The sequence below is a fragment of the Zonotrichia albicollis genome, chromosome 13 (genome assembly GCF_047830755.1).
Source record: "Zonotrichia albicollis isolate bZonAlb1 chromosome 13, bZonAlb1.hap1, whole genome shotgun sequence".
Classification (NCBI taxonomy): domain Eukaryota; kingdom Metazoa; phylum Chordata; class Aves; order Passeriformes; family Passerellidae; genus Zonotrichia; species Zonotrichia albicollis.
Genome location: NC_133831.1, coordinates 13408644 through 13431490, shown reverse-complemented (window position 1 = coordinate 13431490; position 22847 = coordinate 13408644). Strand labels below are relative to the sequence as shown.

The window sequence follows — 22847 nt, the reverse complement described above, 5'->3', positions numbered from 1 at the left end:
GGGTCCCAGGGAGGAAGATGGCACACAGATTGCACAAACTTCTGCTGCTCCTTTTCAACAGGAGCATCTCTTCATGCCCATCTTCCATTATTATTAAGGCTTTTAAATTAAGAATAGCCAAGAAGGTAGGGGAGTTCTTTAAGGAAGCACTTAAGTAACTTGGAAATTTAAGCCCATATCCCCAAAATGTTATAGACTGATTTCTACTCTATTCAAAAAGATCCAGTTGGCCTTAAAAATCTAGCCTTTAAAACTTTAAATTCTACTGAAAAGGTGATATGGAAGAGGAACTAGAGCACTTTTTAAAATTGAAACCTAAGTCTTTCCTTACATTAACAGCAGCTCCTTTGATAATCTAAGCTGAAAGGAATCCAATACATTTTTCACTCTCTAGTCTTACTTTTAATACCCTGTTAGCTTGGATAACGAAAATAGATGAATCCATTTCACTTGCAGCTTCCTGAGCACCAGGTGAGCTCACCAGCCCCCAGCACAGCCCAAGCTGCCTTTGGGCAAACACAGCTGCTCCAGGCCTCTGCAGGTAAGGGAATGGAATTACTCCTATTGCTCTTCATTAGGAAAAATGGGTGTCAAACCATGAGAACCAAACCACCACAATGGGGGAGGAGTGGCTTAGGGATAACCTTAAATAATTGTGGTTATTCTCAGGGAAGAATGCAGATTTTTAATTTCTCTTTTTGAAGTTTTAGTAATTGCAGCTGGAAAGGGATGCCATTGTTATAATGCACACAGTAAGGAAACAAACTGCAGTTTCTCCAAACTATTTTGTTTACTTTGCTACAAAAAAATCAATGCAATAAAAGCTCTTCAAACTGCTACAAGTCATCTTTACCAAGTTCAGATAAGCATCTTTTTGATCACAGCTAGCTAAAACAAGACCATGATGTAAAAAGCTCACCTATAGGAAAAAGATTTTTTTTGTGTGTTACTAATTTTATAATACATTTTATCATGTTTCTCTTGAGTGAGTTTTCTACAGAAACTTGCCAAACTCATTTACAAATACTCCCAGCTTCTGGGAGATAATAAAAAAGTTTCACCTATTTACTCCAGCTGCTTCCAATACCTGCAGCAATTACCCCACTGAGGTGAACTGCAGTTAGAGACTACCCAGACTCATGTTCCTATCCCCATCATTTAACAGCAGTTTAATTTTGTTCTTATATTCACTAACCCATGTTGAGAATCTTTACAAGCAAGTGCACCACTCCTTTAATTAGTAATTTCCTGAGTTGTATTCTGCTTTTACTTCACCTCTTAATGACTAACAATAACTAAACCCCACCTCATAACAAAAGCAATCTGAATAGCTCAACAGAAAACTGAGATTTTACTCTTATAATCCAAAGGAGCTGAGCTGTGGAGCACCTGAGCAGGAAGGAGGCCTGGGGTGGTTTTGGGGGCACACCTGAATGTTGCACAGAGGAGCAGGAGATCCAGCTGAGGATGGTCATTTGTGGTCACAGGTACTGTAGGGAGAACTGGAGTTTCTCTGTCTCCACAGAGACAAGAAATAATGAAGGAAAAACATAAAGTGGTCAAACAGACTTGTTTGGCATCTCCCAGCAGAGCTCAGCATGGAAACACATTTTGAAGTTCTGGTCCAAGCCTCAGCCCCTGGACACACTGATTCTTGTCCCAGCTGGCTGACTTGGCAGTGTCTCAGCTGGCAGCTTTCTCAACTTCAGCTATTAGATGAGCATTTATTAAAATTCCAGTTTTCTGTTCTGTTCTCTTATGAGAACTTCAGTGCAAGGCAAGTTCATCTAGCCCCAATAATGAACTATGTGCATTAACAGGATTAAAAACCCAAGTATTTTTCACACCTGAGGATGCATAGGATATACAGTGGCACACTGGCACGCAGTGATGATTTTTTACAATTCACAGCATCATTAAGGTTGGAAAAGCTCTCCAAGACCACTGAGTCCAACCTGAAATCAATGCCCACCTCGTCCCCAGCCCAGAGCCCTGAGTGCAACATGTAGGCACTTTTTGGACACCTGCAGGGATGGGCACTGCAAAGCTCCCTGGGCAGCCCCTGCCAAGGCCTGAGCAGCCTTTCCATGGGCAAATTCCTGCTGTGCCCACCCTGAACCTCCCCATGTGCTGTTTGAGGCCATTTCCTCTTGTTCTGCCCACCCTGTGCTTTGATGCCCCCACACCCACACAACAGGATTCTTTAGCCTTGGACAAAATTGTACATTCAGGCCAATTCATAATTAATTTCCTAAGGACTCTCCTATGCAACAAATATATTCCTTGAACAGGGAATACCAATGGACTCACAGAAAATTAATCTGATAGAGTCTCCTAGATGAAAGAAGATAAAGTATACAATATTCTAAGAACTATTTGGCTTTACTCACAATATAGATAATTGTATGAACCATTTTAAGGCTTCAGAGTTTGCTATCTACAACTCTCAAACTATTACCTTGCTATAAATGTTCTTTGAAGAAAAGGGAGGAATAAACTAGGAAGAAAGACAAGAAAAAACAAATTACCAACCTGATCAAATCCTAGTGGCTTCTCAAGCTCTCATAAGTAAAATACTCTCCTTTTGCCTCCTACTTCCCTCTTCTTTCCTAAAAACCCTGATAATATGAGGAATCTCTTTTCATTTTTACAACTTTTTGATTTACTCTGTGTTGGATTTTTGCAGTAACACCAAGGTCATGTCAAATTTTTTGTAAATTCTTTGTTGGCTAAAGATCATATCTATATTTATTTTTACTTCCTTTTATGTTTAGTAGCTTTATAAGCATTCATATTCCATAATCCCTTTGGACTTCTGCACCTTTCAACCCAGTCTCAGCAGTCCTGCACTCCAATTCAGAGCAGTACTTGCTTTCTCTAATTATTCTGAAAATCAAGACATTTGAATGGGATGATAAATAGTGACTTTGATATTGCCTAGACTCCTGTGACAAGAGATCAGAGCTATACACCAAATACACAATCTTTGTGTGCTGCTGAGGCAAACAAATACCCTGCAATATGCAATGGCCACCTGTAGTTACTGATACTGAAATCTGGGATGTGCTGCTTGGTGCTTCTCATTTCAGTGGTCCTCCCCACTGTGCTGAGGGAAGCACCCAGTGTTCCCAGGCTGTACAGACATCTTTTGTGCAGACTGTGGACATGGGAGGCAAACCCTGGGGAGGAGTGAAGCCCTGGAATGGCCACAGGCACTGGTGTTCTCCTCACCTCTGCAGATGCTTCAGAGTTTCACAGTCCTCTGCCAGCACTGCATGTAGATCAAGGAGGAAAAAAGGGGAATATTGGCTCTTACCAAGAATTTGAACAAGTTCATGTGTCTTCCCAAAACTGACTGTAGGATGAGGAATGCAAGAATCTTCAGAAGCTGCTAATAACCCCACAGGGCACTGCTACTCAAACAATCTTTTGAGAGAGATGTGTTTTATAGCTGTAACAACAACTCCTGGAGCTGCTAAGGCATATCTGATGCTGTGTTTCATCAGGGCTTATCTAAAGCAATTTTAAAGAGAGATATGCCTGTGTGTGTGCACACTTACATCCTCTAAAACCTGCAATATGTAAAAATAATATTTTAAACACATACAGTATCTAACTAGAGTACTGAGTTTCATTATTTCACCCATGCAGCTGGGTGAAATATCTGAGGGTATCACACCTCTCAGATATTCCCTAATCTAATAACTTTGCCAATGAAGAAAATGCATTTTGGAGGCTAACTAGTGCTTTTTTAAAGGCAGCAGTATTCCTTTTGGTGTCTTTCCACCTAACTGGTACAAATCCTCATTAACAAAGGCTTTGACAAGTTCCTGTATGTGCAGGAAGCCCTCCTGAAGCTCTCAGCACATTGCAATACTGAACAGAGCTCCACACCAAGTGCACAGATCTTGAAAACACTTCTGACAACCTCATTTCTTTCAGAATTTAACCATTCAAAACTCAGAGGTTTTCAGGTCTTAAGAGGCTTCAAGTTCTCTCTGCAATAAGATATTGTCACTCCTTAATGGTTTTAGAAAGACAAAATATGCTATGGGAACAAGCAAAAGATCAGGCTGATAACAAGCAAAATTCTGATCTCTGGTACTTCTAATTTCTACTCTAATCTCATTTTTTTAAAGCTTCTCTAGTTTATAAATGGTATTTTTAACACACTTCTGTCACCACTATTTCCTGAACTATCCTCTCCCAGGTTCATTACTGCCTGTTGTAATCTGTCCACAACATTTTTACAAAACATATATCCTATATATCTAAAATAGTGGGATAGATACTGTAAGACACTTTTTCTTGGTTTACTACTGAATGTGGCTGAAGAGAGACAAAAAATAGTTCAAAAGATGAAAGGGAGGGAGGGAGGGAGGGAGGGAGGAGAGGAAGGAAGGAAAGGAAGGAAAGGCAGGAGCTTGCTGACTTGCTCTCCAGTGTAACTTAAACAGCAAAAATGCCAGTCAAGTATTTTCAAGGAATTTCAAAGAAACAAAATATGAAAGCAGATGTTCTGAAAATGAAGCTGGAAGTTGAAACTGATGTCTAATAGGGAAGCTGTATTTTCAGCCATGATTCTTCAGTGCTACATGAGCATGGGAGCCTCACCAGAGCTCTGCTCTCTGCTTCACAGTCCCTGGCAGCTGTTGGCACCACAATCACAGCTGGCACAGATTTCCATGTCACCTTTTCTCTACATCCCATTGAGAACAAACCAGCATGCACGTAGGAAAAGCCATACTTGGAATTTTGAGCAATGCACATTCAGTCCAGTGTGCAGTATGGCTTCACATGTATTTATAGAAGAATATCTTGCAGGACAACAGTTTGAAGCATTTGTTCAGTGAAATGTCATTCCTGTCAACTGCACCATTCTTTGAACAGCCACGTCAGACCATTTTTTCACAGCAAGGGGCAGCATGAAAGTCTCAAGGCCAATGTGCTTTTCTGGGTCTTTTGTGTAAGATAAAGTCTGCATCAGAAAAAAGTAATACAGCTTTCCCCACTTCTTAACAGGTTTCTTCTTTTCTATTATGCCTAAAAGATGTTCCTCAGCACAGGCTGAAAGCTTATTCAGCTGCTCACACTCAGAGCAGTATTACCATGCAGGGTTTGTAAGCATATCTCAGACAGGCACACTTCCAGGGAGTTTAACAGATACTTTGTTTGTACAATACAAATCAGCAAGACTAGTGGCTTTAAAAAAGTATTCTTGTTAGCAAAATGCTCTGTGAACATTACTTTTATCAAAACCATGTGCCAACTCACTGCACAAATAAATTGTAACCTCATAAAATTGTCAAAATTGTATCCCTAAGGAGCAACAAAGCACTTTCTGCATTGTAAAGTATTTCATATTTTGTTTCTACTACGTAAAGTCTAATAGGCTACATGATTTGATTTATATTTTAGGGATCCAGTACATCTATTAGCTATGTAAAACACAGCACACCAAATATTTCACAGTTTATGCTCTGAGTTTCAATTATTCCTGACACTGAAATAATGAATTGGTGCAGGCAAGAAAGTACTGGGATGGGGGGGAGCAAAAACCAAAACCCAAACAAAAATCCCAACCAACAGCACTGCCCAGAGGTGCTGGCACTGCCCAGGCTCCCAGGTTTGGGCACAGCCCCGAGGCTGCCAGAGCTCCAGGAGGGTTTGGGCAGCACTGCCAGGCACAGGATGGGGCTGTTGGGGGGTCTGGGTGGTCCCTGTGTGTCCCTCCCAACTCAGCCTGTTCTGTGAATAAAATAGAATTGTCTGCTGACTACTGCCAGCCTGAATCATTCCAGAGCAAAGCAGCAGCCAGACTGGGAAACATTAAGAACTAAGAGACCAAGAAAATATTTAGCTGCATAAAGAAATAGTAGCTTTCTGATACTGGGCTGGAGAAACATTTTAATTCATGCCTATACCATCATTAACATTGAAATTAATATTCCTGTGTGAACTAAGAAAAAATATTTTATTCTGAATAAAAAATAATCAATTAATTTGAAATAAAGCTGCTATGAATGAAAACCCTACCTCAGTTCACAAGTTACAAGTTTTGGAAATGAAGATCATATCTGCAAGTCAGTAACCATTTTTTTAAAAAGTGACACACAAATCCTTGCTTAACTCCCTCTAGAAATCTGTCTCAAGCAGTAAAAACCCCAGATACCATCTGCATGCCAACACAGGAACACTGACAGCAATCTGCACACAACAGGAGTCACACCAATACATTTGAACAATTCTTTCAATTTTTCAGATGATGAAAACACAAGTTTCCTTGTGTCTCTTTTTTAATCCTGGATAAATTGTTCTGAGTAGTGGAAACAATTGCTCCAATCCACATATTAAAACTTTAAGATCAGCTTTGCTATATATGTTTAAGTTTTACTCAAGTACCACAAAAAGCCTCCTGTGCATGTGAACAGCAAACCCCCAGGCCCCCAGACAATAGCTCTGCCCCCCTGCCATTAAAATGACAAAGTACACCCCCAGCTGCAGCACACCCAAACTCCAGAACAGATGAGATTTAAAACTGAGCAATGCACCAAGGCAGCTATTAGTCTTTCAACTCAAGTGCCGACTTCAAACAAATTAATGGCTGAGCAATCTCAGCCAAATGGCATCTTGACAATTACAAACTGCAATTCTAAATCCAAATTCCAGTGCAAGATTACTGAGTAAGTTTTCTGAACTGTAGTCATTTGCCTGAGTAAAAGAAATACTGCTGAATGTGGCTCTGCAAGTTATCACATCCACTTCAGCATCCCATTCTGAAAAGAAAGACACATAGTGGAGATGAAAGAAGAAGAGATCAGAGCAGGAATTTGATATACAAGAGCTGGAAGTTACAACAAACATGCAACCCTTGTCAAATTCCTCCAACTACACCCATCTACACCTAATCTACAGCTAAGATGAAACTGAATATTCTCCAAGAACCAGCATGATGTGAACTGTATCTCAGCTTGAAACTACAAAGGAATTGGCCATAGTTGAGATTTTTGCACACTATCATCCATTTTCAGCACACACTCCTGGAATTAGGGAAGACAAGCAAGCAGATAGTAGCAACTAATTGTATGGCCCTTTCCTCTTCCTTAGAGATTTTTTTTTCTCTTCAAAGCTTTATAGATTGATTGCAAAGCTCTGCTTGCAATCAAAAGGAAGCCACTACTCATTACCTAGTTAGAATTTTCTGAGCTCTTTCCTGTGAAGCTCTTTCTCTGCTGTTTGATCCAAAGGCCACTGGCAAAGGCTGTGAGTGCACTATCTGCCATGGCAGCTCAGACTCACTCATTTTTTCCCAGATCCATTTTTAACAGCTTCATGAATTTACACCTGCTTCCAGTTCTGAAGAGAACCACTAAGGCATATGATTCATGGATTCAAAATAGTTGTTCAGAGTGAGCAAAAAAAGAAATATAGTCTAAGAGTGAGTCAGAGTAAAAGAAGGTGCATGGTCTGTCCACCAGTGTACACCAACATGCCCAGCTGTGATTACCTACAGTCTACCTGAAAAATAAGGGAAGTAATGCCTTTTTCTTCTTCAAGAAAGAGAATATTTTAAAGTACTGTTGCCACTGTAAAAGTTATCCCTCAGCAAAAAAAAATACATTGAAGGACACAAGCATCCTGCTCACCTCTATCAGCTTCCAACTTTCTTCGTGATATATGAAAGATGGCAGAGAAAGTTTTACTTTCTGAGGTTTTTTTATCTCTTTAATAGATCAAGTCTTTTCTTTCTGCTACTGCTGGAGGACACTACTCAAACAAAGCACTTCCATTTTCCAGTCCTTCAGCACGCAATAGTGCACTCAGTCCTTCAGCCATGTTCTTTCTAGATCCAAGCAAATACTTTAAACCATATTTTCATCTTTGAGAAGCCCTGTGCCTCTTGTTCTAGTAGAGTGAACACAGCTCCAAAAGGCAGGTCCCTGAGAGCCACCCAGCCTTGCCTGGCCAAGCCCTCCCAGCTGCAGGAGGCACCTGAAGGGATGTGGGGAAATCCTGGGAGCTGTGCTGAGAGCAATGCTGGATGCTAGCAAGGGCCAGTGAGCCTGGGTGGATGCAGTGCAGGAAGATAAATGGCACCTGGCAGGGATCTGGCATTTATCTGCAGTGACAATGGTGACATCTATGATTTGCCATGGTTTAGCTGGAAGCCAGGTGCCCTACACCCAATTCAGGTGCTGAGGATTAAGGCAAAGCCACCAAGAGACGTGGGATTCACATTCTCTGAACTTGGGAGAAGCAGTGAGAAAAGCAAATTATTATCAAAACAATGTTTATTTTATTTACTGTCCTTGTGTTGTTCACAAGTGGAATGCATTGTGGAAGACTGTTTACCTGAAGGGAATTGATAATTGGATTCTGGTGTGAATGTTTTGATTCATTGAACAATTGAATCCAGATGTGTGTGCTGGGACTGTCAGCTGACAGTTACACGATGTGCAGTTGTCTGCAGATGAGTGCTTGGCAGATTCAGTTTAGATATAATATAATATAGTATAGAATAATATAGTATAATAAAGTAATTAATTAGCCTTCTGATAAGATGGAGTCCTCCTCATCATTCCTCTCTTTTGTCAGAGGTGCCCTGAAAATCCTTTAAGCAGCCAGTCAAGATGGAGGGGGTGCAAAGTGCTGGCTGGCAGGGGGGACCCCATGTCTGAGCTGGTGCAAGTGAGCTGGCCCAGCACCAACCTGTGACACAGCATTTGTCCTGCACAGCCTCAAGTGAGATCCTTGAGTTGGAACCCTGGATGCTGAGAATTTTAAACTTTCTATGCTGAAAGGCACAGACCTACAAGAGAACACTACATTTAACCTGAGGCCACAGAGAAAGCTTCCAAAATTAATTGATAGCACTAAAATTACAAGTGTATAGTTTAAATAAGAGTGTGTAATATCACAAAGTAGAAAACTTAGAGCTTAAAGTTTTAAAATGTAGCAATATATATGGGGCAAGATAGAGGTTGTAAGGCAGTAGGTAGTTGTTCTTCATCCTCTTCTTTATAAGTTTAGGTAGTGTTTTATAATTAGACAGAAAAGTCTGCATTGTGAGACACAAAAGATTAGATATTAAGTTAAAAGTGAAAATAATTTGTATCATTTCTTAATTAGATAGTTCAACTTCAAAAAACCTTGTAGAGAAAGATAGTTAACCATATTGTAACTTGTCAGTAGAATGCTGTAGAACTCACAACTTATAAGACTGTAATATAAATAAAAAATAATAAACCTTTAAGTTTGAACACAAAATATCATCTCAAGCACTTTCAATCCCAGACTTAAAAAAAAAAAAAAAGAAAAACAAAAAAAAGCCAAGAACTAACAGTACACATGCTTGATTTTTCCAAGCTGTCTTCAGAGCATCAAAGCAGAGGCAAAGGGCATAACCCTGCCCCTCCTCTGCCACTGAGCTTGAGGGGAAAGTGGAGCAAGGTTAAATGTATAGACTGGGCCCTGAAGGAATGAATACACCTGGCAAACAACAAAGCAACTGAGCTACAAATAACCAAGAGGGATCCTGCTCCCAGATGCAGGTACAGCCTGCAGAGCAGCAGTGTATTCTGTGAGATCAAGGGGGGAACATGCAGGAGGTCACAGAGCTCCACCTCATATCTGGCAAAGTCACCTGGGCTACAAAATAATGTTCAGAAAAGGAGAGCAGTGCATTTTCCCACATTTTGGAAGAAATTTTTCAATGCTTGTCACAATAATCTGAAATAACATTCTGAACTGATGAAAGGCCTCACAAAAACTTTTAAAATTACTTATGCATGCTAAGCAAAACTGAACCAAAAATGTAACTTCTACGAAAGAAAAAACTTGTTAAATTTCACTGGAAGTTCTACATATTAACTAAAAGATATCACTCGTGTCTACCCACACAAATGAAATCTGCAGCCTTTAGAAAGCAAAAAACTTACGAATTTTTACTTGCAAGGTCCTCTCTTCATGTCTCAAACCCAGAAGTTCTTCACTTAATGCTGCCTGAGACTATTTTGAGAATCATCAATATTTTATCTTTGGAAAACAATGTGATAAACACAAATCACTAACTGAGAAGAAAAAAGCACAAGGTAAGGTGACAGCCTGTCCCAGGGTTGGTATATTTGGGAGCCATTTGTCTTTATGTCTCCCTGCAGTATTAGGGTGAGTGAATGGTGCTCCTGACTCAAACTTCAGCTGCAAGGCTGCACAACATTCCTCCCAGCATCTCACAGCTGGTGCCCCTGTGCAAAAGTCTTTGAACACATGATGCAAGTTCTATCCATTTTATCAAAGTTTTGTCACAGTTAATGAGCAGACTGTATCCAGCACCAAAGAACATACATGAGAAAATAGGGAAGGGGCAGGAAATCCACTGGGTTTGGATCTGTTACTTAAATAACAGAAAAATATTATTTTAATTTCTGCTAGGAATAATGGACACTCTTTGATTTGGTAAGTCTGACACTGTGGCAGCAGCTCTCTGGCCACAGAGAGCAGGCACAGACTTCCCCAAAAAATCCTGAGAAGCTGTGTAGAAGCTGTAGGAAACTAATAGGAAAAGAATCTCTTTCTGTAACCATTGTTTATAGATATAGTTCTCTAGAGTGTATTATTGATAGCTGTGAAAAACGCCAATCACTTATTTTTAAAATTTTAAAAGTGTAATGCCAATAAAATTGTTATAAAAATAGTAATACAATTAGAGTAATAACAATTTGGACAATTTGAATTAGGACAGTATGAGACAATAGAAACAAAGTCTTATGGACAGTCTGGGTACCTTTCCTGGGGAAAATAAGCCCGAAAAAGGACCCACGTTAACAGAGCATTAACCCTTAAAAACAGTAGCCCGTTGCATATTCATACACTTAATACATGAGCATAAATTCCATTCAAACACAGGATTCTGTCTGGTCAGTGTCAACTTCTTCCTCTTAATCCTATCAGTGTCATTCTGCCTGAGCAAGGCAGGAAGAACTTCATTTCTCCTGATAATGGAGCAATAAATTCTCTTTCTCTCAAAGATTTGGGTGTCCTGTGGCTGCTATCTCAGTGCAAGTCCTTTCTTTAGAAAAAGTATCCTACATAGCATAGTTTCTATTTTAACATTTTGTTATAACCCAAAATTATATTTATCACACTACTTAAGAGAATTAACACAGCATAACTTTCTAACACAACACATATAATATTCATTTTCATATTTGTGAAAAACCAATTATAAAATACACATTTTTCACAACAGCCACCAACAGTGTGTGAGTGGTTTCCACTTAAGACCAATCAAGTCTTAAGTCCACCATTGTTTCTATAAGAACTATAAATTTCTAATTATAAGGTGTCTTTCACACCTTCTAGATCATAGAGTCAAAGTTAATTAGTAGTGTTCCAGATTGCAAAGCAAGATGTATTCTGTTACCATCTGTATGGCAGATTGTCTTTTGTCAAGTGGGCAGTTTGCCTTATCTCTTTCACAATCACTCCTCCCTTGAGAGAAGACACCTGCTGATAACAGCTATTGAATGTCCCTGCATGGCTGATAAGAACTACAGCATCCCATTGGGAGATGTGAGCCCAGAGGGAGGAGCCAAGCATTGCTACCCAGATATAATCCTGGGGTTCTGAGACGCCAGCACGGCTTCTCCACTGGATTCCCCAGAGGAACAGCAGCTGCCTCTTCCCCTGGATCTTCAGAGGAAGAATCCATCCTTCTCTACAGAACCCCCTGCTCCAACAGAACCACCCCTGACACTGCAGGAGGGCTGAGCCACAATTCCAATGGGACTGCCACCAACAGCCTGACCCACAGGGTGTCAGGCTGGGTTCTGACTCTGGCAGTGTTGTTCCAGTGTACTGCACTGTTTATTTTATCCTTTTGGTTTTTTTTTTCCTTTTCCCTATCAAAGAACTGTTATTTCCTGCTCCCATATTTTTGCCTGAGAGCCCCTTAATTTATAATTTATAGCAATTCAATGGGGTGGGGAAGGTTTCCATTCTCCATTTCAGGGGAAGCTCCTGCCTTCCTTAGCAGACTCCTGTCGTTCCAAACCAAGACAAGTAGCTAGGAGCCCACTACCACATGACACAAACACCAGAATAAGGAAGCAGAAATGCACATCCAATTGCACCTCTCCAAAGGTTGTAGGTTTCCCTGAAGGCAAGAGCAGCTCCTGCTGCCCTTGGGCTCTGCTGGGCTGCAGCTGAGAACACATCCAGCCCTGTTCCTAAGCAACCCCACACTCCCTGCACACTCTGGCCCTGCTGCCACCGCCAGACGAGAGGTTTTAATCATCAATTCACTCTGCATCCAAGGAGCACAGCCCCATCAGGAGGGGCTTGGGCACAGCACTGCAGCACCAGGCAGCTCCAGCCCTGCTTCTGTCTTCACCAAGGCAGGCAGACTGAGACTTAAAAGGCAGCACTTTTACCTTTCAGTTGTTTATAAAGAAAAGCCTTTTAAAAAATCCTGGCTCAAACATGCAAATATAAGCTAAAAATTTTTATTCTTGCCAGCAGGAATGAAAACATTCTGTTAGAGGTACCAAGGGTTAAACTTTTTTTTGACATTTATAATATTCAGTGCTGGAAAAAAAAATCTCAGCAAAGAGTAATTGCTCCCACAGGGACCAATCCATGGGTCACTGTTTTTTGCACTTGATGGCAACAGAGCCTTGACTGAGATTTTCTCTAAGACCCAGATTTAAGCTTGCAGCATAATCACAATGTTTGCCCTAGCTCCAGAAGCTGAGCTAAAGCACCACTTCTACAGTATAATTATTCTACATATGTTCCAAAAACCCATGGGGAAATTTTATTATTCAGAAGAATAAATAGGGTAAAAATAAATGGTTTTTAATTTTAGCCAATTTTTAAACTCCTTATGAATTTTCATTTTTCTTATGCAAGTTTAAGTCCACGAGAGAAAGGATTTGCCTTGAAGAAATAATTAAACTTTCATCTTCAGTTATGCTTCTTAGCAAATACACAGCCACCCACATAGCACACAACACATAAGTGCTGTTCAGTGACAGAGTGCCAACATAATCACTAATGCCTCATAATCTTCCTTTCAGTTTCAAATTGAATATTTGAAGTTTGAACTTGTGTTCAACAATCCAGAGCAAGCAGAAATGCAGCAAGGGCTTAGGTTAAAAGGGCGTTGGTGTCCCAGCATAGAGCTTAATTTGTCCTCAATAGATTTTTGAATACTTGAGCTATTCTGAGAGGAAAAGGCAGTAATTTGTCATTTGGGATATGCAAACCTCCTACCTTAAGGATAATAAAAGATAATAGCACTCAATTTATGATTCTTATGTCTGGACCAAATTTAGGCAGGTGCAGAAGTCAGAATTTTTAAGGAAAGGGAAGCTGAGAAAGCAGGTTCAGGAATACCCAGACACACGTTGCAACTAAGTCTACCATGACACTTTCTCCAGTTTCTGGGAACATTTCAACATTCCTTTCTTTATGCAGGGACCAAACAAATGACCACAGAGGTGCTCTGCAGGCAGGTAAAAAATCTGCACATCCCCTCACTGACAAACACCTGCACCCTGTTCACAGGGTCCCCTGAAGCCACTCCCATCTGGACACAGGCTGCTCCTTTTGCCTGGAGCCCAGGCTGCTTTCCAGCACTGAGGTGGCTGAAGAATAGGGCAGAAACACCAATCACCAGCAGTGGAAATGAGAACTTAATGCAGACCGAGGGACTAAAACAGGATTCATTTTCAATTGTTATTCTAAACTGCACAAGGGACCCAAATCAAGCTCCAAGGGCCTATCACAGATGACAAAATCACTACATGGATCCCAGGTATTAGAGCCAATATGAAAATGAAGCACAAAATAAATCAGAAAACTACCAGAAAGAAGTTATATCAATTACCCAAGAACTCCTTCAGCCAAGGGATCAAGCCTAGCCACTATGGGTGCATAAAAGGCAGATCCTGTTTGATCAACCTGATGACAAAGTGACCACGCAGCAGATGAGGGGAAGGCTGTGGGTGTGTCTATCTAGACTAGTAAAGCATTTGACACTGTCTCCCACAGCATTCTCTGCAGAAACTGGCTGCCTGTGGCCTAGGTGGGTGGACTCTGATGGGTACAAAACTGGCTGACAGCTTTGCCCACAGAGTTGTGGTGAATGAAGTTAAATCCAGCTGAGGCCAGCTGCTAGTGGTGTTCTCCAGGGCTCAGTTTTGCGTCTAGTCCTGGTTAGCATCTTTTTTGATGATCTGGAGGTGGGGATTGAGAGCACCCTCAGTAAATTTGCAGATGCCCAGTTGGGTGGGAGTGTGGATCTGCTGGAGGACAGGAAGGCTCTGCAGTGAGACTTGGACAGACTCGATCAATGGGCCAAGGACAAGGGCGTGAGGTTCCACAAGGCCAGGATGGTGCCACATCCTGCAGCTCAGCAGGCCCACGGCACCTGGGCTGGATCAGCAGGAGCAGGGCAGTGCCTGCCCCTCTGTGCTGGGCCCTGCTGAGGCCACACCTCGAGTGTCAGGACCCAGAGCATCCCTCTGGCTGTCCTGAGCAGCCCAGACCCTGCCAGGGCGCTCAGAGACCCTGGCACAGGGCCCAGGATGCCCCTGTGGGTTTGATTATGGCCCACAGAGCAAGTTACCAACCTTGGATGAAGATCTGCAAGCCACGACAAATTAAGCAGAATGATAGTGAATTTATCACAAACTGAAAAAGTCAATTTTGGGGTTTTTAGAATGGAGATTTAGGGGGGCAAGATGAAGGAATCTGGGTGTGTCCAGCCTTTCCTCTTCTTCTTCTTGGCCTCCATCTTCTGGGTGATGTTGGCACTTTTAGATTGGTTTAGAGTAGAAGCTCACTGTCTAACACAGGTGATAGGTATTGGACAGTAATTGTAAACATTGCACACGTAGTTTTTAGTATAAAGCCATAACACTGACCTGGGGCAGGCAGAGTGCCTCTGACTGTCTTGCTGAGGAGACCTCAGCTGGACAGAAGAAAGAATTTTATAGATAAGGAACAATAAACAACCTTGAGACTGAGAAATTAAGAGCCCTGACTGCTTCTTCAAGCACCGGGCTGGGAAAAGAGACTTTCCAACTTTTCATGGGGTCACTCTGAGCAGCCAGAGGCCCCAACACTAGCAGTGCTGTGTCCAGCTCTGGGCCCCTCAGGAAAAAGGACATTGAGGGGTTGAGTGTGTCCAGGGAAGGGCAGCAAGGCTCACAAACGTCTAGAAAAGGTGCCCCATGAGGAGTAGCTGAGGGAGCTGGGTTGGTTCAGGCTGGAGAAGAGAAGGTTCAGACCTCATTCTCTCCAGCTCCCTGACAGGAGGGTGCAGGGAGCTGGGCTGATCCCTTCTGCTGTGCTCACAGTGAGAGCACAAGAGCAAACAGCCTCAAGCTGAGACAGGGAGACTCAGACTAGGTAGCATTAAAATAATTTTCCCTGTGCAGGTGATGGAATAGTTTGCTCAGGAAGAAGGTGGAGTCACCACCCCTGGAGGTGATTTAAAAAAATCTAGATTTGGCACCAGGAAATGGTTTAGTGGTGTAAGGTTTACAGTGCTGGTGGCTGGGCTTCACCTTTAAGGCCTCTTCCACCCTTGATTCTATGATGAATATCATTCTGTAACAACAACCCTGATCTTGCATTTTTCAATACTGCTGATAATGTACACACCCAAAAAACTACCACCTGCCAAAACAGCACACAATTCTGCACAATTCATCCCCTCTTCAGATGATGCAACAACAGAAAACCAAACAACAAAGCCATCACAATAGACATTAAAAATGCTGCTTAATAATCTGTGAGGTGTCACTTGCACACTATGATAATGAGGATGCACTAAGAACAAATTTGGAAAAGCATTATGCAGCAGTATTGCCAGCAGCAAGGAACAAAATCTGCTCTTGTTCTTTTCATGTGTGTAAAATAGGTTTAATTTTCAGGTCAGTGTGTGATATCATGACATTAATTGTATTTTATCCATTTCCTTCAAGTTGAGCTTCTGGTCTATGATCATGATCACAAGCAATTCTGCTTATCAAAAGATGACCAAAAACCACAAAGTTCTCATCTCTCTGCTTTATCAGTAATTAGCAAAAATCATTGAGGTAAAGCTTACAACAGAGATAAAGCCTCACATACAGTAGAATCTTTACTTTTGACTTGTCTGAACAAGCATGAGAAAATCCACATCAAATAATAATTTCAGCCTACTGTCTTTTACAATGAGTTCCATTTCACATATCTCCAATCTTAGCTTGTCATTAGCAATGTTAATTAGTTCACTATCTCAACACCACACTGGATTCAGTAAAAACTGAGATCATTGCTAATTTGAGAAGAAAGCTTGTTCTTCCTTTAACATACTAATAGTCTCTGCAGTGACTAATAGTCACTGTAGAAAACATCCACAGAAATTAATAATGCTTGCAATTTTCAATGTTACAAAATTAAAATGCTACTGTTTTTAAATTTCCAAAAAGAGAATCAAAGGATAATTATGAATTATCAGATTTACTATATTACAAACCCTGTGAGGACAGTGACACAGCATTCAAAGGTGGGTTATCTCCCACCTATGCCCTGAGCTACGTTCTGTATGCACACACGAGGTGCACATCTGTTGGAGATTTTTTCAGAAATGGCTTAGAAGGCAGCTGTGAGGAGCAAATTCTCACAGCCTGTTTCTGTGAACAGCAGAAGTTCTCAGGTTGTTTTTAATTACAAGTAAAAGTGACAACCATGAAGGCCTTGAGAACCTTGCATACCAGGGTTCTCAGGCAGCTTTCTCATAACAGGTAAATATTCTATCTTTGGCTGTTTTGGGAAAGTAAAAGTAAGTTTTGAGAACCCAAATCTTGGTATTGGAAACAAAAGGAGGGGTTGGTGTGTTATCTCTGACCTATTGTGAGCTCGGGTTTTGCAATATGCATGAAGTGAATTAGCACTGTTATAAAAGGTATCAAATTTGATCAATAAATTGGAGTCAGATGCTGAACCAAAGGTGGGTCTTCTCCCTCCACTTCAATACACATCCTGCCACAGCTCTCTTTCTGAAGGCAGCCATTTCCAATATCAGCATTGTAATTGTTCTTTGGTATCTCTGTGATGATAGAGGGGCTTATTGTGAATCTCTTACATAGTCCCAGTCCACAGGTTTTTTGGAGAAGGTAAAAAACCCCAAATATGTGAATTCCAATCACAAGTCACAAGAGTGGCCGGTGCAATGAAACAGTTGTCTTGCACCAGGAGGTGACTGAAAGAGAGAACACCTGAGCTTCCCCCAGGAGCTCCTGCAAAGGGAAAATGCTGGGAGGTTACTGGGAATGTACTGGAACTGCCCTGCTCCCTCCCAGCAGCTAAAGGAGTCCATCCCCAATCTCCATGAATACAGTGAGCAGCAGCTCAGGTAAAATGGGTCTCAGTGCCCCAAGGAGTGTCTGACTCCCACATTTCTCCTCTCAGCTGGGCAAATGGAAGTGGGCACATGTTTGCCAGGGCTGGGGCAGCTGAACCTTCTGCAGTGGATTTACATCTCCCAAAGCAGATGAGGTGCTGAGAGAGGAGCTCCATGCTCCCAGGTAATCCTGTCCCCATTTCTGCTGAGTCGAGTGTGCACACATTTGCAATTGTGCCTCTCTATGTCACAGAACAGAAACCATGCTCAGGGGTTTTCTAAAGCAATTTTTAAATTTAGATTTATTTAAAGGCTATTTACAGCCTTACTTCAGCTGGATTGGGAAACGAGTGGTGACAGCCTAATTTAAAACATGAAAGGACCAGCAGTACATGGGGCAGGTGGGCAGGAGGGGAAGGCTGCAGGAAGTGTGTCTCTGAATCCAGTTGTTTTTCCAGGCACACACATCATCCCTGCCTTCCCTCTGGGCCCTGAACACATGAGATTCAGCAGCTCACTCCAATGAAGCAATTAGCAGCCAGCACTGCTGTCAGAGCTGTCAGCACTAAGCTGCCTGCTTGGCTCTGGACACTGCAGGTCATTTCCTATCACCATTTTTAGGAAGCTCTGGATGAGCCCTGCTGCCCTGGCACAGGCACAAACCACTGGCTCAGCACTCTCTCCCAATGCTTCCATGCTGAACAGAAGCTCCTGGGCTGCTGCATGGGGAGGATTTCTTGCTAAAAACAGATTGTGGCTGATCCACTTGTTCCTTCAACCCTTGTGTAGATACACAGACAAATAAATAATATCAGGTGCAGGATCATCTTACACCAAACACCATCCAGACAGCAGGCAGACTCCTGTCCTACCACACAGGCCTGCAGAAACAAAGGAAAAATTACTGGATTGCACTGAGGTTTTTAAAATGCAGGAAAAGGTCACCTTCCACCTCTCTCTCTGCTTCTCATGTATTTTAAAGTTTGAAAAGTAACCTTTTGATAGCAGCACCCTACACTGAAAAACACATCACCTCTGACTGCAAGGCAGTTTGGGAAATAAGGCAGTCAAGGCATTTCCAGGCTACACAACATTAACTGTTAAAAAAAAAAAAAAGAAAAAGACATAAAAGATGTATCAGTAACTGAGCAGGCTGACATGCTGCTTGAGACTAATGGAGTGCTGGTATCTTGTTTACTAAACATACACAAATAGCAGTGAGGGTCATGACACAATTCAACACCATTCCCACGCCAAAAACCAACTGGGAAAGATTCTCCTGTGCATTTTTGTCAGCTGCAGTGGGCATTCTTATTTACTATCTATGCACACTTATGTGAAGGACTCACCAAGGTTATAATTGAGCTGAAAATCTATCCAGCCTCATAAAAAAAACCAAGTATTTTTGAAGATCATTTGCTGCAGAAGTCAGTGACTTTTTCAAAAACATTCAAAGATCAAAATCATCAGGAAATAGTAAGTGGCAAATACTGATTAGCTAAAATCATCAGCATTTCACTAAAAGGAAATGCCCAAAGGAAAATAAAATTATTCTGGCTATTTTCTCTTTTTTAGTGAAATGTGTGTTTTATTTTCAGTTTATTCCACTGGAGCAGAGGAGAGAGAGAAAAATGAAAGATGAGAGCCATAATCCGTGAGAGTGCTCTCAGACTTTCCCAGATAGTGAAATTTAACACTGGCAGATACAACAGCAACTCATCTCAGAGCCCAGGCTCTGCTCTGGAATCAGGGACAGCACTGAAAAGAATAGGGATAAAGAACTTTTATCAGCCTCAGCTGGTAAGAGAGGCAAGGTGTAAAAATAGTCTGTAAGCATTGTAAACCATCAAGAAAAAACCTCTGTAGCTGCTTTCTTGCCATTTTATTCTTCAAATTATTGCCCTTAGAGCACAGTGGAGTTTAACTTTAGTACTAACTGCTACAAAATCCCCACAATTACTTCCCCTACAATGAAGAATTTTTTCCTAATATCCCATCTAACCCTGTCTTCTGTCAGTTTGAAGCCATTCTCCCTTGTCTTGTCAATCCAGGCCCTTGTAAGTAGTCAGTCCATCTTTCCTGTTCGCTCCTTGGAGATACTGAAGATCACAATTAGGTCACACCAAAGCTTCTCCTGTGCAGGTGAACAATGGCAGCTGTGCCAGCCTTTCCTCCCAGCAGAGCTGCTCCATCCCTCTGCTCATTCTGGAGCCTCCTCTGGGCTCTCTGAGCAGCTCCAGGTCCCTCCTGGGCTGGCCCAGGGAAATCACTGAGGGGCAGAATCCCCTCCCCTGCTGCCCACTGTCTGCTAGCCAATGTTCTCTGTACACTAGCCACTGTCCCCTGTGCCCTAACCACTGCTCCCTGCACACTGTACAGGGGTACATTGCCCAATGCTCCTCTGCTTTAGATGCCCTCTGCTCCACCCTTGCAGGATGAGGCCCCAGGTTTTGGGCACTGCAATCACAGTTATCTGCATGGTACCCCCAGGGTTCAGCAGCCACAGAGGTTTCAGAGACAGTCACACAATCCAGGGGGTGTGGGACAAGGGAATGGCTGGTTAGGGCTGCTTTAGTGCTGCCTGGTGTCCTCAAGGCAGTGAGAAATAAACACATCATCATTTAATGAACCCAGGACTGTGCACACTCCTATCACAGTGACACCAAAAGGGTTAAATTCATTCTAACGTGCTTTCAGCATGTTGCTTTCAACAAGGACAGCTGGAAGAAAAGAAGACATCTGGTTCAAGAAGGCCATGATAGAAAAAACAAAGGACTGAACCTCTGGGAACATGGGGTGGGATTATGGTAATGGGTAAATTTTCATATGCATATAGTAACTGTATATAAGAACCACATGTCCACATTAGGTTAGGATTTCCAGCATGAACCTCAGACCTGAATACATGATGCCCTCTTTAATACAGCTTTAGTGTTGGAGAGTCTTATTCTGATATTTTGGATATTTGGACCTTCAGTGCTATTAGGAAGGGGATAAACCCCCACAAAAATGGGCAATGCACACAACAGTTGTGTGTCCAGAACTCCTGATGCAGAAGTCACTCACCTGTTGCTACAGCATACACCTTCACATCAGTCCTCAACCAAACTGACATTCCAAGTAGGCACCCTAATCTTAAAAGTGTTCTTTCTAATAAAAAGGGAACAAATGAGGCAATGCACAGAAGATTCCACACTTAATTTGATAATACATAGATAGAATCTAGAAATTGATAAACACTGATCTACAGAAGTTCTCTCCAGGCCTTCAGAGAACTCTGAAACAGATAACTGTAGCTCCTAATTACTATTTTCAGTGTGTTTTTATATAGACACAAAACATCTTTGTCTACATGCTCACACACAACTTTCCTGGAATCACAGATTTTACTCACACGCTTCTCAAGTTGAAGACTTTTTTTAGCATTTTGCTATATTTTGAACAATATATTCACTACAGAGCAGTTTCATAATTAAAACCCTTTAATTAAAGAAGATTAATTAAACATGAGATAAGCACAAATACTAAACAAACTGCTTCAGAGAAAACCCAGAATCTGACCTACCAAAATGACTTCATATGCAATTACACATGCTGTGAATTACTGTCTGTAGATAATTGCCTTGGCTGTCTCCTTAAAGTCAACCGACCACACATTAAAGTTAAATAATATCAAACCAGAAAAGAAGTCAGGGCTGATTGGAGTTGCAGTTAAATGCATTTATTTTTTATATATCTCAGCATTAACACATTACTGGTTAAAATCATTTACCAGTGTTTAACCAAATGGACAAAGAAAAGGCAACACTTAGGTTCTACATCCAGTAACAGGCAATTTTAATTGCTTTTGGGATCTCTGCCATTATTCTTCCTAGCAGACAGAAGAATAGCAGACAGTTTAAATTTTTAGGGCCCTTTTCCCCTAAAGGAACGGGTGCAGGGATGAATTCAGTAAAAGAAACTGAAATTCTAATTATAGTCTCCAAGGCAGACACAGTAGAGCAGTCTGCCAAGACCTCTTTCATTAGCTAAATAACTTCAAACTCTTTCAAGAAGTGTAATCCATCAAGATTTATGGAAGAACAGAAGGCAATTTTAAATAGATGTAGTAGCTGTTTGAGTTATTTATTTTTTTCAATTGAAACACATAAATAATATTTTCAAATGGTTGATATGTGTGAAAGGAGCTAGCCAGGGAAGAATGGAAGTCCCAGAGAAAAAAGTAATATACCTTGTAGACTTACAGAGGAGTGTTTATATAAGTGGCTGTGTATGACATTTAAATCAAACTGGCATTTAAAAGCACCCAAGAAGAAATTCTGCTCTAGGGAAATTTTTGATTGCTAATGATTTCCAGAGCCAAAATCTCACTATTGGCACGTAGAGAATGGCCAGTGAGTAAAATGAACACAAACACAAAGTTCAAAAATAAAGACAGAATGTAAACAATATTTTATTTTCCCTGTTACCTGGTGGTATGTGTAAATGTAGTTTGAGGCACTGACAAATTATAGGCATGAGACTATAGTATCTCCAGAAATTTAAACTGCTTAAATGGAACTAAGGGCTTTATTTGTCTTTGAGCTACCTTGAAATCCTGATGACAAATACTGTGGTTCCTTTATATTCCCTTCCCTGGGTGCTGCTCTAGCCTGCTTAAAATCCTCTGAAAAATTACTGCCAAGAAACCACAGTAACTGACATATGATTGCTATTTGCTATTTCTTCATTATGCAAATACTTTAAAAATTGAAAATACCATGTACAGTCTAAAAATAAATGGACTTGATGATGAAAACCATGCTTTATATGAGAAATGCTGCTGATCTAATGTAAATATTGATTCAGGAGAGGAGGCAATGTTTTCCTTAGATCCAGACACATCATTAGTGTATCAGTTAGGACCAGCCAAACCCCTCATGGATGCCTGTACAGCACATTCTTTCCAACACCAGAGATATCTGCTGCTTTCTTACTGACTTCTCAGCAGCTGCAGAACACCCATCACAAGTGTAATCTGAGCTCCTTGTGCAGGCTGAGTACAGGTACTGCTGCCTTGTAATTGCAGAATAAATGTAATGGCACCCAGCCCTTCACAAGACACTTAAACGCCCACTCATGCAGCCTTCAAACACAACCAGACTAAAGGCAATGTTTAACCACAAACACAGTTTTATTGGATGGCTTCAGACAATGAAAACAGCTATTTCATCAAGCTTCTGTAAATTACTGTAGCTTCAGCAAGAGAGATATGCTACACTTAACCAAAAAATAATCACCCCTCATCAAATGCATGTTTGAAACAGATGAAGTACCACCTCAAAATAACAAAATAATACTTACAATGGCCTTCAAACACCAATGAACTCTCAGTCTCAACTGAATCCAAGCTACTGCATTGTCTCAGCTATTGCTTTTCCCCCAGATACAGAGCTATTATCTTTTTTTATTA

At 41.3% G+C, this 22847-nt stretch overlaps 1 protein-coding gene across 2 annotated transcripts in view; it reads right to left on the bottom strand.

The window, feature by feature from the left end:
* Positions 1–22847, bottom strand: part of PEPD (peptidase D) — a 203238-nt gene that overhangs the window by 80766 nt on the left and 99625 nt on the right. The gene's annotated exons all lie outside the window — the stretch shown is intronic.